A 7,552-nucleotide genomic window follows, 5' to 3' on the forward strand; every position below is an offset into this window, starting at 1 on the left:
TGGGAGTGTAACAATTAAAATTAGACACAGTTCATAATCTGTTCTATTACCCTCAGCGTTAGCAACGCACTATACAATGGGTAACATTACGAATTGTTACATGCGCGAAAATCATGCGCCTACGGTTCGCCTTAGAATTCACGTTATTCCTATCTAAAAGCAGTGATGTTTTCTTTAAAATTAAGACATTCAGTATAACAAAATAAATAGTGACATTTTGTCAATAAACTTCAAAATGCCTGCATCAGAGTAGCTGTTTACATCTTTGTCCGTAATGTCCGTAAATTATAATTGATTTTCACCTTATAAAGTAACTATTGTGAAATTAATTAAAAGCCTACTTGGTGGACACGCTTTGGCGGATCCAAGTTAGAGGAAGTTTGCGTCAAATTATATACTTGTAGGGAAATAATATTGAATGATAACGTAAAGAGTGAATTTATTACTTGGAACTTATTTACTAGAATATTCACGGAAATTAGAGATTTGACAAATGTTGAATTGATAAGATGAGCTAATTCTTTCCTTGAATGCTCGATTTTAGTTTTGATGGATAGATTTTTCCACAACGGGGTAACCAAGAACGTGGGTTGACAAACACAATGTCGGAAAGTGAAGGAAGAGTTCATCATGCACCAGGCAGATAAATTGTATCAAACATAATCGCTAAATACGAAAATTGAATACTAGTAAATATACAATTTTAGTTTTAATGGGAAGAACATTCCAGATGCCTTGGAATGCTTTTTGATCGAAAGCTTCTCTTTCCCAATTTCAATTATGCGCTGAGATCCTAGGCTGTACTAACAAAATGATTGAGTTTTTCGTTTTCCTTATGAACGGAAGATAAATCTTATCTCGCTATCCAAAAATGTTTACATACACTATGAAAAAAATATTAAACAAGACGCTCATGGGCCACGTCACTTACCTGAGCAACAACAGCTATAATGAAATCAACTTAATGGAGTTTTCTATAAAAGAAATATCTGGACAATGTACGTATCTTGTATTTAAACAGATTATCAAATTGTTCTCCAGATATTCTTGTGTAAAACATTGAGCCTCTCTTGTATCAGGAAGATTTTATAGTCATATCACATATTGAACATTGCAGTTCTTAAGAAAATCTTAAACAACCGTTTATATACATATACACCTATATCAAACTTTGATCATGGGCCCCTTATTAGGACCAATATTTTGTCCCGGGGCTCCAGTCTAAACAGTTAAGAACTAGACAACATTGAGATGGTGACCATGTCAAAGGGCCCCGCTTAAATAATGGACAATAGAATGAAAAGCATTTCAAAGAATTTTTCTTTGACCTTGCCCTATAACAAATTTTCCAGCTGGCAAAAAACTTTTCATTCAATCTCCTTACCCCTTACTTACAGGCATTTGTGTTCAACCTGAGCAAGATTAAGCAAATGGGAAATAATCTACTAAGAGTATATATATGCTCTGAAAAAATGAATATTGCATGATCCAATGCGACCTTGTCACTTGACCTACAAACAATATCTAAGGTCACTGCATATCCTCTGATCGTATGATTTCTGTAAGTGAAGTATGAGCCAGATGGGACCAAAGGGAGAAAAAATATGCTCCGGACAAGGATTTGACATTTGACATTTGACCTTGAAACTTGGTTCAAGGTGACTGCACATCCTTACTCAAAAGCTCTGTTTATGTGAAGTATGAGCCAAATAGGGTTAAGTGAGGAATATATATGCTCTGAAAAATAGAATTTGTGCATGATTAAATATGACCTTGACCCTTGATCAACAAAGTTCATTCAAGGTCACTGCACACCATTTGACCATAGGTACCTTTGAGTGAAGTTTAAGCCAGATTGGACCAATGGGAGTGAAGATATACTCCGAGCAAGGATTTTTCACATCAATCTAATATGACCTTCAGCTTCAACCTTGAAGCATGGTTCAAGTTCACTGCACACCCTTTACTCAAAGGTGGATTTTTCATATAAATCTACTATGGCCTTAAGCTTCAACCTAGAAGCATGGTTCAAGGTCACTGCACATCCTTTACCCAAAGGCTCCCTGTGGGTGAAGTATGAGCCAGATTGGGCCAAGGGGAGAGAAGATACATGTATGATCCGGACAAGAGATCTCGGACGGACAGATGGACGGAAAGACGGACAGACTGATCACTATAGGGCGCCTGCAGAGCGGGGTATATAGTCAGCTGATTTTCTCAATTGTGATTAGAAAACATCTCAAAAATGCTATCCACAAATCTACAACCCCCCTAAAAACACAAATAATCAATAAAGTAAAGGAAGTGAAAAAGGCATGGGGTGTATCAATCATTTTTATATGCGGGGAGGTGTTACATGAAAATTGCAAAAAATGATATACTCATACAATAAATTTTTCCAAATATTATTAAAATTACGTTATATTGATTTTCATCAGTCAATATCAATAGAATCAAATCAAAGAAAAGCGAAGTGACAAAGCACAGCTAGAATTTTTCAAAGAATTATAATATGTTTATTCGTATGAGGAAAATTAGACATCGTGAATCGTAAAAGCAAACTTTGCAGCATAAAATCAAAAATATGAAATGTATATTAAAATAATCACTGTCAATTCATATTAAAATCAATTTTTATATTCAGTAGTATATTCTCACTATATAATTCTATATAAACGAATAGTCAATAATTGTAATATAAGCTCGTCCGAAAAACATTGATCGGTCAATATTTTTTTTTGTTTTCCCTTGGACTGAAATGTCACATTTTCATTGGTTTAAACATAGCACGTGATTGCCTCACATATCTCTATATTTGTTCTGTGAGAAATAATATTAAGCAATATGGCCGTCATTGTTCGACGCTTCGCTTACTCATTTCGACATTTCATAGTATTTTATACATAAACTGCATGCCGTACGTTCTTAAAGTATTTGGAGTAGTTGTCCCTTGAAATTCTTTAAAATTAGAGTAGTTGCCCTTAGAATATTGACGTCACATTGTTTTGTCTGTAGCAGAACAAAATGGCAGCGTCGAAATTTGCTCAAATCTCTGCAGAGGAAAGGGAGAAAACATTTAAAATTGAATAGCAACAAAACATTGTAAGTAAATTGTTGGGTGAAGCAAAGATTTTGAAAGAGCTTTGCGTAGATCATCGCTATTTGTGAATAATAAATATGTCGCTTAATATTCCTCGCCATCTATGAGATTGATCAACCCAATATATTTCCGTAGTGAGTCAGTAACTAACCTAATAAGTAATAATATCTTACCTCCTGCTAAATTGTAGGAAAATCATTGGCTTACAGCAGTCACGTTGAGACTATGTATATTCCCTACTCGTACTCAAAAAGAAACTTATAATATTATCATAAAAGCTTGATTTCCATTGTTTTATTTTATTTTTTATCATTAAAAAAAGACAGTCGGTAAGAAATAATCTTTACATGGTCAGTAAATTCCATATGGAATTTATTGACCATGTATAAACCATATTAGGTCAACTACAAACAAATTAACTAATAATATTGACCGGCTAGGAATAATACTAGTATTTAAAGAATATTTCCTCTGTTTCGATCAATAGCTTCTGCTTTGATGATTTGTAAACGGTGACGTAAATAACTCTTCGCGACTCCAAAACATTAGATAAATAGATAGTTATAATAGGCAATCAGTCAAGGCAAGTAAACAACGGACGCACAGAAAATTACGGCGATCTGTTGTCAAATTCTTCCTTTTTTGGTTTGTTCCTTCATATAACAAAACAAAACGAATATATTGCCCTCCACTTCGCAGCTGGCAATATTTCGTCCCTCGGGGGCTAATATAATCAATGTTGCCCTCAACCCCAGTCAATGTTTGTTTAATATACCATTTTTGAATAAGTTTTCTCGTTATGTCACAAATGAAATAATTTTATTACTTTGCCCTGAAAATTGCTGAATCACACCGGAAACAGTTATATTGCCCTCCCGGAAACAGTTATATTTCACAGGAAATAGTTATATTGCCCTCCCGAAACTGTAATATCACCATCACGTGCAAGAATTCTGCATATTAATTACGTCGGGTTCGAAATTCATCGAGCCAGTTGCTAAACAAACGTAAACAGATCCGCGAATTTTAAACATGTCAGGCCAACGTCTGCGCTTTGTTCATCTAAATTCAGATGAACTCGATAGTTTAATTGATGAAAAAAATTCGGCAAGTACGACAAAAGTGATAAACTCAAGCGTTAGTGTTTTAAAAAATTTTCCTCTGCCTTGTGAATTAAATAATATGTTGATAACCCGAGTTTGATTTGTTTAAAAATGTTATATAACATATATTACATGTCTTCTCGGGCGACAATACCAGAATATTTGTCCCTCGGTGATAGGAAAGCCCTGGAGTGTCAATGTTTGTTTAATGTAGCAGCATTTATTTTTTTACAGAATAGAACTTTGTTGTATACTGTGGAATCATTTCATATTCGCGGGACCCGGGTCAATGTTCGTGGTTTGCCAAAATGTTCATGGTTCGTGGGGATTAATTTCTTTGGTAGCAATTTCGGGATTATTTGAACAAGTTTAAACAAAATGAATGCTAGTAAATACGTTCATGGGGATATAAGATTGTGGGCAAGGATAACACATCAAAGCGACGAACCTTGACCCCACGAGCAATGATGATTCGACAGTAGGTTTTTAATAAATATTGCTTGATCGGCAGGAGTTAGCTTTCTTTATCATATAATATTGAAGGTTTTACAAACAGTAAATGATAAATTGCCATAGTTTCTAATTAGTATTTTGTTTTTCAATTTAGATAATATAATAGTATATCGGATCCAAAAATCTAAGAAATGCTAAAAAAAGATACCAAAGTATTTTGTTGATGTAATAACACAAAGAAGATCAAATAAATGCTTTTCAAGTACATGTAATTGGTGTGATTACAATATAGGGATAATATTCTAGGCCTTAACAAAGTGTGATATTGTTCATTTTTGGGAGTTGACTTTAATCAATTCTCCTATGCAGTTACTCTGGCAAACCGAAAGTGAAACAGTGTTTGGACCTAAGCACAAATCATCAAGGGAAGGAAAACCCTAACAGAAAACCACCAGCCCTCCGGGTCCTGGGGGTTGGGCGTGGGGTTAGCAACTCCACCTCATAAAAAACCCACAGTGTTACAGAAACCGCAACAATACCACGTCAAGAGCAAGACCTAGATCAGGAAAATGGCTTGCAAGATGAGCTCATGACATGTGCAGGTGAAAGCCATCAGGAAGCCAGTGCACCGACAAATCTGCGGCCCTTTGCTCCCCAACGAGCGAACAGGAATAAGTGAAGTGACAAATCATCACCGCTGACAAGACGTAGATCTTGAAAATAGTAGATAAATTCGGTATACTGTATGCTGAACCATTGTTTTTCAAAAGAAACGTATTTATAAATACCTTGAAAAAAGTCAAATTTTATATAGTACGAACAATTTGATAGTTTTTTGTAGTTGTATGTATTCCTACGCCAGAGTTCAATATAGTCTCGTTCAACCAGACGCTCGGCTGTCTCCGTAAATCTCCAACAAGCAGAGAGTCTCTCTTTGTAGTCGGAGATTAACGGAGACAGCCGAGCGTCTGGTTGAACGAGACTTGTGCTGACTTTACACAGTGAAATTGCAAGTTACAGACGGGAGGTAAAATAACACGACAAGTAGGTGGATGGGACATTGTTAACTATACTCCGGTAAGTTTCTGACATGTGATAGTGCAACATGCACGCGGTACGGAAGGTCAACCCTCTGCAGGGAATTAGCTGAGAGAGGTCTAAAAAGCTGAAAAATCATGAAAAATTAGCAAAATATGAAAGGGTCAAAGACTCATAAAAACCAGTATGTAGAGAATTTTACAGGTTTTGACTAATAATTTTCTTCAGAAATTGGTGATTGGCCTTAAAAAGAGTGAATTAAAGGTATTTGTGCTGAATGGAAGCTGAGGAAATTCTAGTTACAGAGTTCAGAAGACATGCATCCCTTCATTGTATCAAAAAAACTGTCCCCTGCCACCTCAAATACATATTAGAAACTACTTGCCAGGCAAAATAACATTTCGTTGATTTTAAAATTGATAATAATTAATAAAATCAACCCCCAAAAGTACTTTAGTACTTTGATTCAATTTTGTTTTCCCATATCTGTTCTCTCAGAGGAAAATATTCTTACTATTATTCAATTTAAGACATTTGAAATGTTATTATTTTCAAATGATGCTAACTAATCTAGAGTTTGCAATTTCTTGGTGAAGCTTTTATCCCCATTTATCTCTATAGCTATAGAGAGAAAAATGAAAAGTTTCCGTCCAAAGATTCTCCGGCTTAAAACATCGAACACATATTGTTCATGTATTGTGTAGTAACTACAATTTAGTTACATTTGAAAAAAGAAAAAAATCCGTGTGTGGGGGTAAGGGAGTTTGGTGAGAAGGGAGAGTGGCAAAGGGGCACAGGTATTACCTCACACACAGCTATGTTAAGGGTGTCCGAAACTATAATGATATTTACACAAAAGTGGGTTTCTTTGAAAATAGGGTTTCCCCAAGAATGACTTTAATAGGCACTTATTTTCTCTCCCTATTTCATGTAAAATATACTAAAATTTTATTGACCTTTTTTGCGCCAATCTGGTTTTTACAAGAATTGAAATATATCCATCCATTAGTTTAAATGTAGCAGGGAGAGTATCCAAACCAATAATTTGTAAAGTAATATACTTAATACAAAGCTTTATCCTGAAAGAATAAAGGACTACACTGTTTGAAATATCTGTCAGTGCTTTTAATTATTAAGTTTTGAATATTACAACATATACATATGATTCATATATTTTATAAATTGACAATGGATTAGCGCCGATCCCCAACATGGGATTATACACGCTAATAACAAGGAGACATGATTTACTGGCAACCCTGGAAGGTGAACAGAGGTTGCCAGCGATGGCTTGTTGTAAAATTCTGCCAAGTGGATTGCGGGACCAATCCCAAAGCCATGACGTTGATTGGATTATAACTGTAATGAACAATAAAGAGAAAGCAGAAAAAGAGAAAGCAAGGTTAATAAAACAATATAATTAAGATGAAGGTGCTCTTTGTGATTAAATTGCAAGACAGTAATACAATTCTATAACTATTTAGTCAAGGGACGAAAAACCTATTTTTATATGTTTATATGAGTACCCGCGCCCTATTAATTTTTAAAGATCATCGCGTTTGAAATAAATATTGGTTACTAAAATTATCAGAGTTATGCCGCTTGGTTTATTCTTCTTCGATAAATGGTATTCATCGTATATAACGATAAATGTAATTAAATCTTCTAATTATTTGATACTCAATACAGACAACTTCTTTCTACAGATCGCTGTGAAATCAATCGGGGAGCCTTAATAAACCCGCATTAACGTTTTACAATTTAATAAGTCTCTTGTATTTTTTAAAATCAGTTTTTGTAAAAGTTTTCTATATTTTTTTGCGCCCTGCCAAAAGTTTGGACCAAAATTCTTCCGGTC

Source organism: Crassostrea angulata, chromosome 1 (genome assembly GCF_025612915.1).
Source record: "Crassostrea angulata isolate pt1a10 chromosome 1, ASM2561291v2, whole genome shotgun sequence".
NCBI lineage: Eukaryota > Metazoa > Mollusca > Bivalvia > Ostreida > Ostreidae > Magallana > Magallana angulata.